General features: G+C 43.0%; 1 protein-coding gene across 12 annotated transcripts in view; it reads right to left on the reverse strand.

The window, feature by feature from the left end:
- Window positions 1-14,627, reverse strand: part of PITPNM2 (phosphatidylinositol transfer protein membrane associated 2) — a 142,536-nt gene that overhangs the window by 122,238 nt on the left and 5,671 nt on the right. For 9 of the 12 annotated variants that reach the window (XM_069794798.1, XM_069794801.1, XM_069794800.1 and 6 more), the window contains exon 2: window positions 3,350-3,449. The gene's annotated coding sequence lies outside the window, so the exon portion shown is untranslated. Of the gene's footprint in view, window positions 1-3,349; window positions 3,450-6,858; window positions 6,974-13,254; window positions 13,399-14,097; window positions 14,317-14,627 lie in introns of those variants that run through there. The other 3 variants (XM_069794797.1, XM_069794795.1, XM_069794796.1) reach the window with 3 other exon arrangements.

A 14,627-nucleotide genomic window follows, 5' to 3' on the forward strand; every position in this document is an offset into this window, starting at 1 on the left:
CTCAGTTTACCTATAATTATCTCCTACCTTTATGAGATCCCATTCCCTCTCCCTTACCAATCAGCAGCTCCCCCTTCTCCCTGTCTGGCGCTTTAACAAGTGCCACACTAACCCACAACCTTTAGATGCCGAGATAAGGGAATGCCACAATTGTACTGCTCCGTTACGCTGCCAGACAGGGTTCCTCTCCCTGCCAATACATAAGCAGCCAACACATCTCTGAAGTGTTATCACCTTGATCTAACTCACTGTAAAGTGTTGTGCAGTATAGTATGTGAAGGATCCAATATGAGGATAGATTCTTTGCATTCAGTCGGTTTCCATAAACTCACCCCTTACAAAGGGTACAATTCTCATGTCACAGGTCACACAGTAAGTCCTCTGGTAAATACAGGATACAGAAAAAGGAAGATTAAGCCCCACTTTGTGTCCATATAAAAGGGCACAGGGCTATGGAAGGGGAAAAGCTTGTCACATCACACAGCCAGGGATGGAGAAGTACCTAAAAAATCACAGCACAATGTGGCACAGGTGCTGCAGGCAAAGCAGGGAGTGCTAGAAGGGCATCAGAAGGAACCAACTGCAAAGCAAACCTGTGCTTCCTTTTGACAGGACACCATATACTCCTTCAGTGATGTGCACAAATTGTTTAGAGGGGACACCACTTCTCCAGTGCACAAGACCTCTGTCCCCAGCCTGCCTCACATCTTCTCAGGCTAAGGCACCCTGTAATTCCACCTGCTTTCACCTCATCTACTTTCCCCTCTCCTATATATTAGCCTCCTGCCCAACGTCAGTCTCGCCTCTTCTCACAGAGGGAAACACTCCTCATCCCAACCAGGCTTCTGCAGCTGCACGACCAGTGGAAACACAAAAAGGCAGTGCAGTGCCCCTGGACAGCTAGAAGTGAGGACTCTGAGGGACAGAGCAGCAGGTACCTCCTTATTCTGCATCAGCATCCTCCATCTTCCCCTGTCACACTGGTTCCCCCGCTGGCTTCTTGCCAAGGTCCCACAGCCATGCTTTGAACATCACAGGCATTTACAGCTTACATACGTGCCCCTCAGATTCTGCTCTGCCTTCCTCCTTGCACCAGGGATTGAGAACGCTTTCCTAGATTTTGAAATAATTCTATGCAAAATACTCCCAGGTATGACTTGCAGAGGATCCTCCTCCCATTATTTTTGCTCTGCCCAGCAGTATGGATTCAAAGCCTCCGGGTTTGGAAAAACAAAGGGCTGCACAGGGATGCTGGCAGGATAGAGGGCAAAATTATCCGATGCCTACAGCATTTGCCTGGACATTGCTATTCAGCTTTTTGTTTTCATGAATGCTGCATTCCCTGACAAGGTTTAAAACCCATTTTTCTCTCTACATTCCTTACCTGCCAATCCACAGACGTTACTTGCTCTCTAGTGACGCAAGTCGCATGGATTCATTTTGCTGTGAATACAATTCTGAAGGCAGTTTCCCCTCACCTGCCCAGGAAATTAATGACCACTTGGGCACCTCTCTTACCAAGGATTGTCAGCCCTGTTAAGTCCTTCAGGCAAGTGAAATGAGTAGAGCCACAGCCTCAGGGCAAAGCAGACCCTAAAACATTGCTAAGGATTGCATTTCTTCTTTGCTGTTACCACTAATTCAGAGAAACACACTCTCCTCTACAATGGCCTACGGGGAAGCAAAGAGGGAGTGCGCGATCTAAAGCAAGGGAGGCAAAGCTCTTGGGGCATAGATGTTCTCCCTTAGCACGGGAGCACAAATTCACATGGCAATTAATGCCTCTGTGAGCATGAACTCCTCTGTTAAAGCTGCTGACAGCAGCTTTTGTTCCCAGAGAGACCTGTCCACAGCTCCTTCAGAGAGCTGTGGTGGGCAGAAGGGAAGCTGCCAGGCTCTCTCCCAAGGAAATCAGGTATCCCACAGAGGGACAAGCCGCAGCACTGGGAGCAGCCTACCCAGGCTGGCCCTTGGCTCTGCTAATCCTGAAGAGAGAGGCTTCAGGAAGGGAATCAACATGGGGAATGATGATGAATTCATTTGGAGTCAATTTCCCGACAGGAGATAATTAAGGTATTCAAATCACTCTTAGTTTTCAAGGATTTCTGGTAAAGATATTGCATGTTAACACAGAGCTGGTGTCACTGTGGTTTCAGTGTAAGTGCTGCGACCCCAAGGTATAGATGTGGAGAAACTGAAAATACATTTCAGTCTGGTAAGTGAACAGTCTCAGACCCAAACTCATTTATCCTTTCTCTGTTCTTCCCAGCAATTCGTTGCCCTTAAAGCAAAAACCAGCAATTTTTGAGTTTTAGCATTCAGCAGCAAAAACACAGAGCAGCTATACCACAGAGAAACATTTGGTGGAGTTAAGAGTTAAAAACACCCTTTCTGATAGAGGGGGGAAAAAAAAAAAAAAAAAAGAATGGTGAGGAACATACTGGAAGAAAATAAGAAGATGCAAAACTATACAGTCAGTCTAAAGGCTGACACCCGAGCTACTGAAAAACTCCTGTTCAGCCACTAATTTTGTCGGCAGATTTAACACTGATGCACATTTCTAGAATTCACAGAGAAGAGGTTTGGTGAAAGCTGGACACATACACAGTGAACCCACAAGCAACACTCCAAAGGTTACAGCATAAGGGAGTAGCAGGTACATACATCCATAAAATCTCTTAACATTTACTTGTTAAAACACACCACAGGGGACTTGCTTCCCATCTACACTCTTTACTGGGGAAGTTCTGCATGTCAATCCTCTTGGCAATGTAAAGCAAATTAAAAGTTCAGAGGGCAAAAAAAGGTAGAAATTAACAACAGTTTTATGGTAGTACCAGAGGCTGCACACTGTTTATTTCAACACAAATAAAATGCAACAAGGTTAAGATCTTTTGGGAGAAAAGACCCACACAAGATTTAAATATACACAAAAACATTATGTTAATTGCACATCCCATGCAGCCATTCTCCCTTTTAATTTATTTATTTGAAAGTTTTCAATAAACAAGGATGCTGACTAAGCAGAAAAAGGTAGGAAGCCTCAGTTTTCTTTAAAATACGTTTATTACCAATATACATGTCTATGCAGTTTAAGATAACCATGTCCTGTGACTGCCAAGTCCTTCTCAAAGGCAACTCATACAGCCATTCTTCCACAGTCCATTTTAGCACATTTCCCCCTGAGCATCTAATTCAAGTGGAACCCAAGCTAAGGTTAAACCCCTCTCTCATCAGCAGCAAGCTAGTATCCGTCAGACTCATTGCCATTCTACCTAGTAACATCTAAATGTTTTTTTCTAATACAGAAGAAAAAGAACAGCCATCCAGCTGAAATGCCAGAACCTACCTTCTGCAAAAAATCTCTCTAGATGCTTCTGAATGCAGGAGTGAGTAAAGACAGCATTGCTGAAAAAGGATGTCACTGTTGGTCCACATGTGTCAACATTCTAGAGAAAGATAAAACACAGTTGCTTAACTGCCATGCCCATGGGAAATCAACAGGAAGAATAAAGCTGCATTATTTTCACAGTTACCTCATGCTAATGGCTCCTATGCAAACAACATAAAGCTACAACATTTTATAATTGCACATCAGAGTTTCTCTGCAGACATCCCTCCGGTATGTCAGAAATTCAATACGTGATAGTAGGCGGCAATGAGCACCTCAGGGATTTAAAGTGCGTTCCAAGCCATGAGTCATCGTCATCTCTAACTCATGGAAATTTAAAAAAAAAAAAAAAAAAAAAAAAAAAAGAGAGAGAGAAGAAAATACACACACACGCACATTGCACTGACCACTCTCATGTGCTCTCTCTGTACAATACTATAACTTCCCCCCAAAGCATTTCCCTTTTACATAGGGTGTTGAACAATTTCCACAAAGGGGACATCACAGACAAAAAACATCCCATTGTAGCGTTCTTCCAGATAGCTCCCCAGAGACCAGGCAGGATCCCACATTCAAGGGTGGAACAGAACTGGAGCTGCCTTTATAAACGCCACAAGTCCTTCCACACCTGGAGGAGGATGAGGAGAAGGCACCTCCCATGGCCGCCGCAGAGGACAGCACAGCCAGGCCCGAGGAATGGCAGAGACACAGGCCATGAACCAGCAGCACCCAGGAGGACAGATCCAGCTCCCTTCCCACACAGCTCAGGAAACGTCAATCCCAGGCAGCCCCTTTATACTTCGTTTTCCAGCCATCAGCTACCTGTTTTCCCCCAAGGCTGATTTTTGTCAGGAGCGCTGAGGGCCAGAAGGAACTTGTAACTGTTACCTGCCGAGCAGCTTATGTGGCCGCTATGCCAAGCGGCCCGTTGCCTTTCTAAGATTCCTTCAGGCAGAGTCTCATCATTACCTCCAACCACTGGAAACTGTTTTTAATGCTGCTTTTAAAGCATCTAGTCTGCACTTTAGGCCACACACACGTGCTCCCCGCTCCCAGCCATCACTCACCTCTCTTCTTAGATCTCCCCAAGTATATTCAAGTTCCTTTAGGTAGTCTTTAATTTTTTGGTTTCTCTGTCCCTGCTGTCCTCCGAGCGACAGCCAGAACAGAGCAACGGCTCTCGGTAGCGCAAGGTCTAACAGGGCGAACGGAGAAGGGAAGGCTGGAGTACTTGCAGCCGTTCCCCTGACGAGTGACCCACGGGCAGCCAGCACAGTTTCAGGAGGCCGACGGAGATCAGAAGATAGCTTGCCTGTTCCTGGGGGGAGGACGGCCTCAGCAGCTCCCACATGCGCTCCTGAAAACCACCCGCTCAGATTAAAGCTGCCTTTAACTCGCTGAACTCCCCAGCAGCAGAAATATTTCTTTCCCCTTTGGGTCAGGAAGGGCAGAGTTGTCCTTCCCTGTAGCAGGAGCTGCATTTTTGCACCAGAACATGCAAATCTGGGTCCACGTCCACACAAAAAAAGCATCTCCTCGATTGGGACCTGGATCCAAGCCTTAAGACCAGCACCCACAATGAAAGGGTTATACAAAAAAATAAATAAAACACCAACACACTCCACCCCCTGCACCAAAGGACCTGAAATGCTTGGAAAAGCCCCTGATAACTGAAGCAGGGTATTGTAGTTAAAGGTAACAGACAGATTTATGTCTTACCAACAATTTTTTAAAAAGTAACCGCTCTTTACTCTTGTACCTTCTTCACAGCAATTTTAAAAAATAATAGTGCTTGCACAGGTCAGATTCATCCTGGAGGAAGAGCAAATGTGAGTAACATTTCAGGACCATTAATCTCAGAGATCTCACCAAGAGCAAGCAGCCAGACAGCTTAAAAATATATTTAGTCCACAAATGCTTATTAACATCATTTGCTGATTCACAGCTGAGCCAGTTGCATGGAGCCCAAACACCGCTTCTGCTTTCCCAGGCGGGGTTTAAAAAAATAAAAGTTGAAAGTGTTGGGCATCAAGTCACCTAACCTATCTCAAAACCTTCTGTGATGCAACTATTAGATGTGGATCTATCTGAGCTGGAAACTGTAGGTCCAGTCTGTAGTCCCATGGTTTACGAGTCTGATCTGAGTTTCAAAGACAAGGGATTCCCATGTGCCAGGTCTGGCTCATGTACAGCTTTCCACTGTGGTCTCAAAGCAGCCACCACATATCCGCACCCTCATCTGCGCAGCACAGAGGAAACACTCCTGCCCCACAATGGTATTACATCATTTGCTTAGCTTTGCCAGGCACTTTGAGAGTTGAAAGCACCAAGTATGAACAGCCAACCCTATCCAACTATCCAGGATGAGCTACAATTCAGTATTTGTAATACACATACATAGATGCAGTTGTCTTACACACTCACTGGATGCCATTCCTTGATGTCACCCAAATATGACTGCAATGTGCTACAAAGCTGAATCTTAGTTTTCTTCTGTTGACTATCACTCTTGTTCCCAATATTAATACAGTCAAGACCAGGTCATAAATAAAATGGACTCTGCAGGCTTACAACAAAATTAACAGTGAAAATCATTACTACTTTTAAAATTACATCTTGAAATCAACTGAAGAAAAATATTTGATGATTTGAGAGATAGAAACCTGTGTCAAGAATTTGTGCACGTGCTTTGGGGCAGAATTAACCCACTAAATTCTTAAGGAACCCTTTAAGTAATTTTTTTTTTCATAAAGGGAAATTTAAAGTATTTCTTCCCCTACTGTTATACACAATGTGATGATTTAAAGCCCAAAGGATCTTCTCTCTAAATCACCTATTCAAATCTGTATGATGGAAATATATTCAAATATAACATTTTAATCTTGCTTTGCATTTGAACTTTTAAATGCTTTTCCAGGAAAGCAAATGCTTCATTAGTCCTTTTAGCCATTCTACCATACTGATCTGCAAGTAAACAAGAATCCTCACATTACCTTTCTTTTTTAAAAGGATTAATTATATCTACATAGTTTTTTAATGCAATATACATCTAGTCTGATTGAGTCTTGTCACTTTTTAAATGTTATACAACAATTCACTCCTCATCAAGTGCATCAGGATTCGTCAATACCCACTCTACATTTGTTTTCACAAACTAGGCGAGTTTCTATACATGCTGGATATGCCAGACAACATCCTCCCAAAAGGAACATCCATCATAACCTACACTTAAGTAAATAAATTTTAAAAAATGGAGTTGGCCCAGAGCCCTGCTCCATTTCACTGGTTTTGCAGAGCAGAGCGCAGTTCTTGGAATTAGCAGGGGCCTGGACCCAGGGTTTCAGAAAGAGTTTCAGTGTTCAGTTGACCCACTGTGGGGGCAATCTTGAAAACCTCACTGGGTAGCTATGCAAACCTGGAACAGCGGACACAAAACCTCCTTAATTTAAGAAAATCAATCTTCCTACCTGCTTTATTCTTTTTTGTTTCAGGGTTGGGTTTTTTCCTTTTTTTGTAGATTGGGGAAGGATGACAAAACTTCTTATTCTCAGTGACAGCAAGTCTGAAACAATTATTCCAAACAGAAAGACAGAGCTCTCTACACACTTGCTAACAGTACTGAAATCAAAAGTGATTAAAAGCAAAAACATTTCTGAACAATAGAAACTGAAAGTATTGCCTTTGGGAAAACGTAAACACCAGCATTTTCTCTACAGTAAACACTGAAAGCAATAGATAATTAATGTAGTCTAGGACATTATGACATACTTATAAAACTTGTTTTCTGGAATAATCATGCACAATTCACCTCAACTGTATTCCCAAGTCATCACTTTTTAAAGTCACTGCAGTATGCAGAGGCCTCACTGATGCTACTCTTAATTTACTTATTTTTAGGTGTGAAAACAGATGACCAATGCAAACTTTTTACTCAAAACCTGTCAGTTTTAAGCCTCTTCTAGATTGATAATAATTAACTCTGTCTGCATTTCAGAAACATTTTGTGGTAAGTGGTAATCAAATGCACAGTTAAAACTGCTTCTGTTTTAAAATTATACTACTAAAGCATGGGAGACTTCAGCAATATTAAACAAGGGACACATTTGTCCGAAGCAAACCACGAGGAAAAAGCAACGCAACGAAAACATTGAGAAACATGAGTTAATGCAACAGTTCCCAAAAGGCTAGAAGAATATTTTTATTACGGGTGATTTGCAAAGATGAGCATTACAAACTTCCTCCCCTTCTCAAAAGGCTTTCAGGGAAGCATCTCTCCAACAAAGTCTCTGGGTATCAGAGGGGCTCAGAAATGAACCCATACAAAGGCCACATTTGGCTTTGGAGCAGCATGACAGTTCATCACCCAAGGATGTGAAAGCAGACCACAGCTATTAGCAGACAGATTCACATGCAAATACATTTTGCAAGGAGAAAGAGGTGCCACCCAGCAGGTGGCAAGCAGCTCATACTTAGCACAAATGTTGAAAACACTATATTACACTAACAGAACTGGCATTTACCTTTTCATGGAGGACGATTAATTATAAGATGCTTTCTGCTGGCTTCTGAAGGCTTCTCTGCTTAACTGATGTGTTGCGCTCCACTTTTCAGTTCTTTCTCCTAAGAGGTACTATCACTGCCACCACTACAAAACTTTATATTGGGGGGACGGGCAGAGTTCCCACCTCGCTGTTACCTGAACAAACACACTTGGTGAGGACCACAGACCAGAACATGCACCGGCCTCGCGCCCGAGATCAAGACTCCTGTCGAGCCAGGGCAAAGGCAATAGAAAGTGAGATTCGCATGCTGTTTCTGCAAAGTCAGAGACACTGACAGCACTATCTTGCAGGGATAAATGAACTAGCAAAATTGTTCCCAGCAAACACCACAGCTGTTTTAGCTCAGCCTACTGCTTTTGCACAATCTGCATGAACAAATACTAAGCCCTAACAAGTGTCAGCTGTGGTCAAACACGGCATGCCCATGGTTTGGAAGCATCAGTTTCAGAACACAGATAGTCACAAGAGTCCTTTATCTTCAGAGAAGGTGTTTTCTGTTCTCCTGTCAGTTAGTCACCCTAAAACAATAAGGGGATATAAGTGAGCAACTGAAAAGCAACGAACCAGACAGAAATAAATTCAAAATCCTGAAGAAGACTATAATCAGAGGAACAGGCTCCAGGACATGCCAGGAAATTAATCAACATGCAAGATAAATGCAGCAATTAACTAGAAAATATGAGCAGCTTGGAAAGGCACCTAGACCATTTTCCCCTGTCTGATGCTTGTAGTATCTGGACCCACCAAAGTGCCTCTAGGGTTATGTTCCCTAAGGAACACAGGGTCCTGCCCTCACTGTAAGGAGCCAGACCCAAGGGGAAGTGAGAGAAAGCAAACAGCAAAATGTTTCCAAAAAGCTGCCTGGGGTCTGGACTTCGCTGTAGCTGTAAGAAACTTTTAATTTGTAAAGCCCTCTTCCTCCTTTCTTACAAGTCATTATTCACTTACATGAAATCGGAGACTGGGGTGTGAAGCGTTACAACCCATTGCTCTGATTAGGCTGCAAGAAAAATACATTAAAAAAAACCTACATTCTATATGCACCCTAAAAAGATTTTTATGAACCTCACGAGTCTAAAGTGGGAAGAGTTCACATGTAACATCACACACCAACAGTGGCAACCTGTTCCCCACACCCTCCAGGACAGAGGACGACCTCCTGCCTCCACAGTGGGATCCCAGGAACTGCAAACAGCAGCATCTGCTCCACCCTGGCATGGTATTGTTTTTGAGGTGGGCAGTTATGGATTCAGATCTTAAAACGCAGCTTTTATAAGCACCTATTCAGAGCCAAGTTTCAAACTCCCCTCTGAGAGAAGCATAACCTACAAGAGTTTTTTTCCAGGAGCACAAAAGTGGAGGAAGCAGGGAAAAAAAAGAAAAAGCCTCTTGGTGGGTTCAGCACCTGTGTATGCTAAAGGCACTTGATGTTTTATGCATGAGAATGCTATCACCCCTGTGAAGTTTTCTAAGTGAATCAGCCAGACAGGGTCTCTACAGCCTGCTTTTAGGAGGACCTTTTTTTCAAAAATTTATTTTAATTCAACCATTTGATTTATATTGCTTTCCAGTCATTTCTAGCTAGGTGTATTTCAAGCAGAGAACTCTACATCAACTTCCACCTTGCCCCTTCCCATACAAATGTCATAATTAGCACAGAAAAATTAGTTGACTGCAGTATTTCACCTTAAATAAAGCAGCTCGAGAAATAATACACCATTTAATTGATACTTGACAGCCAGGGAAGAAACACAGTGTCTCAGTAACTTGCTCAAAGAGGGTTTGAAATCCATTCATAGACCTTGATGGAAGGCTGTCCTTGTCAACGAAACCCACAATCCATAATAATGCTCAGTATTGTGCTTTTATCCTCTGTTTTATCAGAGCTCATCTGCTGATCAATGAGGAGTCCCATGGAATAGCACTCTGAATTTCAATGTCAACACAGCAGTACTGTGGTAATGATCGAAAATATTTACATATTGCCTCATTGATTGTGGGGTGTTCTTTTTCAACCATCTGGCTACTGGGCACTAATTTTTTTTTCATTGTATTTTATTTTTAGGGTTTTAAATAGTTGTAAAGCAGGTTATTTGAACATCTTTACAGCTAACATCCAGCATTCCAACTGAATCAGGTTCTCCTGTTATTTTTAACCCAGAACATTAGCAATAGCATTAATCAATTTCATCCCATCTCAGGGAAGGGGGAAAAAATATTTCTTAACAAGGACAAAACCAAAAAACCAACAAACACCTGCTCCGTGCTTATCAGAATGATGTGCCAATTCAGCTACATAGTCTCATTTTTAATGTGACTCAAGGGTGTCACCATTTTGACAACAGATGAGTCAAATGGAAATATGTCAGTCACTCTGCACTCGTTGCCAGCCTCGAGATAAAGAAACCCTGTAAGGGCTGTTTTTTTCACCTCCAGATGGAATACCTTATGATAACTGCAATGCTAAGCCCCTGGGCTCTGTAGTGCGTGCCTGTGTTTATACTGCCTTTAGTAGCTGCTCAAGTTATCCAAGCCAGGCGGTTCAGGCCAGCTGCTGCCATACAGACGGCAGGGATAAAGCTTAAACAAGCACCAGTTAGTCTCCCTTGCCTTCCCCTGGCTGAGTCTGGGCACCCAGAGAGTGGCCCAGCTCACCCCGGCTGCCACCTGCAGTGCTTCGCACCTGCGGCCAGCTGGGTACGCCTCACCTGGCTGCAAATCGGACGCTCAGCAAGTCCGCAGATACCCGCCTGGGCTACATAAAGCAAGAAACCCTGATGAGAAACAGGGATTTAACCTCAAGGAAACCCAAACCAAAGCAAAAAGCACCTCTCTGCAAGGTGCTCTGAGCACCAACAGGTTGCACTCCCCCAGCGCAGCACAAGCCGTTTTAGTTAACTCTTGCCTTGCTGATCCCAGGTTTCCACGTAAAAATAAATTCTGAAAAGGCTTTGAAAAGCTTGTCTACATGCATTCTTCTAGGAAGTTTAAGAGCAGGTTAAGTGAAATATGCAGGAAGGACTGACATCTACAAGATCTACAAGTTTGCTGCAAAAGACCTCTGCAGAATACTTGACAGGAATATTACAAAGGTGGTTCGCAAACAGTTGTCAAACTGATTTCAAGAGGTTTTTTCAGTGGCTCCAAACCTGTTATAATCAGAAGCTGACCCTCCTAGCTGCTGGTACCATAAACTTGATTTACAAAGAACGGGAGGTCTAAAAGTCAAATTATATTCAGCCTTTAAACCAGAAATAAAAATACCCTCTGAACACAGTTTAGCTGATGATTTTGGTAACAATGTTTAAGATAAAACATTACCTCCTTTCTTTCAGTTCTACTTTGATAACAAGGAATAAAACACAAGTTCTGTCAGCAAAATGACATACAGACAACAAAAGACAGCAGGGGAAAAAAAAAAAGTGCTCTAACACATCTACCTTTGATAATACAGATGCTTCATCAGACAATGAAATCTCCCCTTTATGTCAAGCTCCTTTTTCTGCTGGGGGAACCGTATGAAGGAGAAGGACAGAAGGAGGACTGAAGGCAGCTCTTTCCCCTCCATCCTCTCTGCCCAGATGTTTTTGCAGACATGATGCAGAAGACCTGGCTCTTGACCTAATGAGGTCTACTGAAGGCCAGGCACAGAAGGAAAAGCACCTATCAAACACAGGGAGCAGTTTTCTGTACAGCTTTGCATAAATAGTTATTGCTGTTAGAAATCAGTTTATAAGACTATATAACTCTGAAAAGTTTTACTATCCAGAGTTTTCTTCCCTTGCACCCCAACACAGTGATGCTGCATTTCCAATACTACTATTTCTCTGAGCAGAGCATCAAGTGGAGATACCAAAGTGGACACCCTCAGCAAGGCAAGTCAAACCATCTCTTGCTCTTCTAAACAAAATGATAGATTAAAACTGGGAAGCCAGAGCAACACACAGAATCTGTACTAAAAAGTTTAATCCTTCAAGTAGGCTTGCCCAAATATGCGCTTCCCTCTCACAGTGGTAGTGTGTTAGATAAATATGCCTTTTTGAAATGCCCATTTATAGGCATTAAATGTAAGCAAAAGACAGCATTAAAAATTATTCTGTAGTCCCCAAACAGACAAAAGACATATTGTGTCCATGTTAAATACATTTTTGAGGATATTTGATGAAAGACGTTTACCATCTGTTGAAGTTAAAACCTGGAACAATATTTTACAATCCAGATACAGGTTAGACAAATAATGGGTCCCAGGAGTTTGGATAAACGATGCTTAAAAACAAGGGACAGAGGGAAAACAAAACAAGCTATCTGCTCTTCTCCTTCTCCACCGGTTTGCTTTGGTGGATCAGAAGCCTAAAACCATCATGCTAGCCCTGCTCAAAAAATAACAACCCACCTGGAAACAATGAAGACGGAGCAAAACTAGAAACAGAAAACTCTGGGATTTTTACTGTTGGTTCTACTGAACTGTGACCTGTAACATTTCAGATGTCTGCTAGTGGTTTACCCTTGTTTAAAACAGAAGCAATCCTCCACCTTTGCTTGTAAAAAGCACTGAAAGTCAGCCATGGAGAGTGCTACGGAGGAGATGAGGATGGCAGAGAAAAAGCAAATGAGAGGGCTTCCTCCCCCTTCTGTTCTTTTTTCACAAAATAGCTCCGAGTTATTTACATACTCGTATCCTGAACTCCCCCTCCCGTTTCACAGTTTGCAGTTAACTCTGCATTCTGCTGGAGATAACACGTGTTTAGCTTTCAGCATGTTTAGGCTAGAACACCCTCTGAACATAACGCCAGGTCACCAAGCCCACAGAGGGAACTACTTCCAGATGCAGAGACTGGCTAGATGATAATAGACAGAAATATGAGGCTCCATCTCTCCACCACCCTGAAGAAATCAACCTACTCAGTGAAGGAGACAACAGCTTGGCAACGCCTACAACTGGTGCTCAACCTCAGATCCAGTGAAAAGATGTAAATATTTAGATTTCAATTTCATCTGATATGATAAATATAAAATGTCTATTTCCTTCTTTAAAAAAAAAAGTAGCATTAAAATAGGTAAGCCACCCACATAGAGAAAATGATTCTGCAGTGCTTCTACCTTTAGGAGGAGGTTATTTAAGTTATTAAGGTATTGATCTTGAAACAAATGACAATCACAAGTGAAGTTACTCCCATTGAATTGTTTTCTGACATACATAAAACATAATTACACCACATCTATATCAAAATACATACATAAGACCGTTTTGCTGTTAATTCCAAAATTCTAGTGGCTGATGGCAGCCCATTATTTTTTTACCTCTTAAGAAATGCCCACAGCCCTTCAGGGTTCCCTATGGAGTGATAACTCTGACTCCATCCCACATCATCTGAAAAAAGCCCCAGAGCGATCCACGAAGTCCCGAACCAGACTCTTTACAAGTAACCCATACAAGACACAGCAGAAGCTGAACTGCAGTTTACCACGGCTGTACTATAAAAACCTGAAAACCTTCCATAACCTTTTAAAGCACATAATGGAATTAAGGCCCCACTACACATCCAGAGTTAACACTCATGCAAATATCAAACTTCTTTGGAGTTGGAGATAACACAGCCTCGCCCCTAAAGCGCCAAGATAGGCCAAAGAGCTCAATGTGCTATTGTGATTACACGCTCCCATCCTCCAAATTAGCTGTTGTGCCATTAAAGAGAAACGCCTTCTCAGGTCATTCCTCTGTGGGTTAAGTCAGCTAATATACTTGAATTAGTGTCCCAAAGCTCAGCAATTCTTATGTAAGTGCCAGCAATCCAAACAAATCAGAGTTAACTTCCCTGTCTATTACAAGAATCACTGCCACGATGACTAATTATGAAACTTTCAGCTGTTCGTTCACTATTATCTTTCCTAAGTCCTCCTAGTTATACTGCAACGATCAGATGTGCCTTCCCAGCTAGTAGCAAACTACCTCTTGTTTCATTACTAGATTGTCCGGACCTCCGCTCCCCCCACCCATGACGAGACTATAGAATCTGGTGGAAAACCCCCAAGCAGAAATCCCAATATCTGACCTCAGACAGGAGACTGAGCTGTTTAAAGGAACAGAAAAGGATGAGCGGCAAATCACTTCCTCGTCGCATCAAAGGAGTCTCTCCAACTTACCTAAGCTCAGCTGCTTTCCTGCAGAGGAGAGTTTTAAGGTTCCTGCTTACAACGTCAGGGCACTCACCAACCTCAGCTGTCCAAGCACAACAAAGTCAGGACTGTAAAAGCTGTGCAGAGTTCTCACTATGCAAGATACTCAGTGCTCAGGGTTGGGTTCTTTTTGTGAAAAAAGAATCCTTGAGGTCCACAAGGATGCAGATTTCTGGCTGTTGTAGCTGTTCAAATCTGTCTGAGCAAGATTTTCTGGAGGCTTTTTAAAAGCCAGAAGAAAAGAGAAAAAAAAAATCTAATTTGGAGTCCTCACGCACTAGCTCGGTAAGGAGAGGCTGAAGATCAGCCTTTGCTGCGAAGGGTTGTTGGAAGACCCAGCCGCTGCTCAGGGAGCCCACGTTCCTACCCCGATAGCTGCCTTCTGCCCAGCACACTTCTGAGTCAGCCGAGGTGTTTGCTTTCCGTTCCTGTCCCTCGTGGCATTGCGGCGGCAGAGTCAGAGCGCTGGTATGTGCCCTCCCGCCAGGCAGCAGCCC

Source organism: Haliaeetus albicilla, chromosome 10, assembly GCF_947461875.1.
Source record: "Haliaeetus albicilla chromosome 10, bHalAlb1.1, whole genome shotgun sequence".
Lineage (NCBI taxonomy): Eukaryota > Metazoa > Chordata > Aves > Accipitriformes > Accipitridae > Haliaeetus > Haliaeetus albicilla.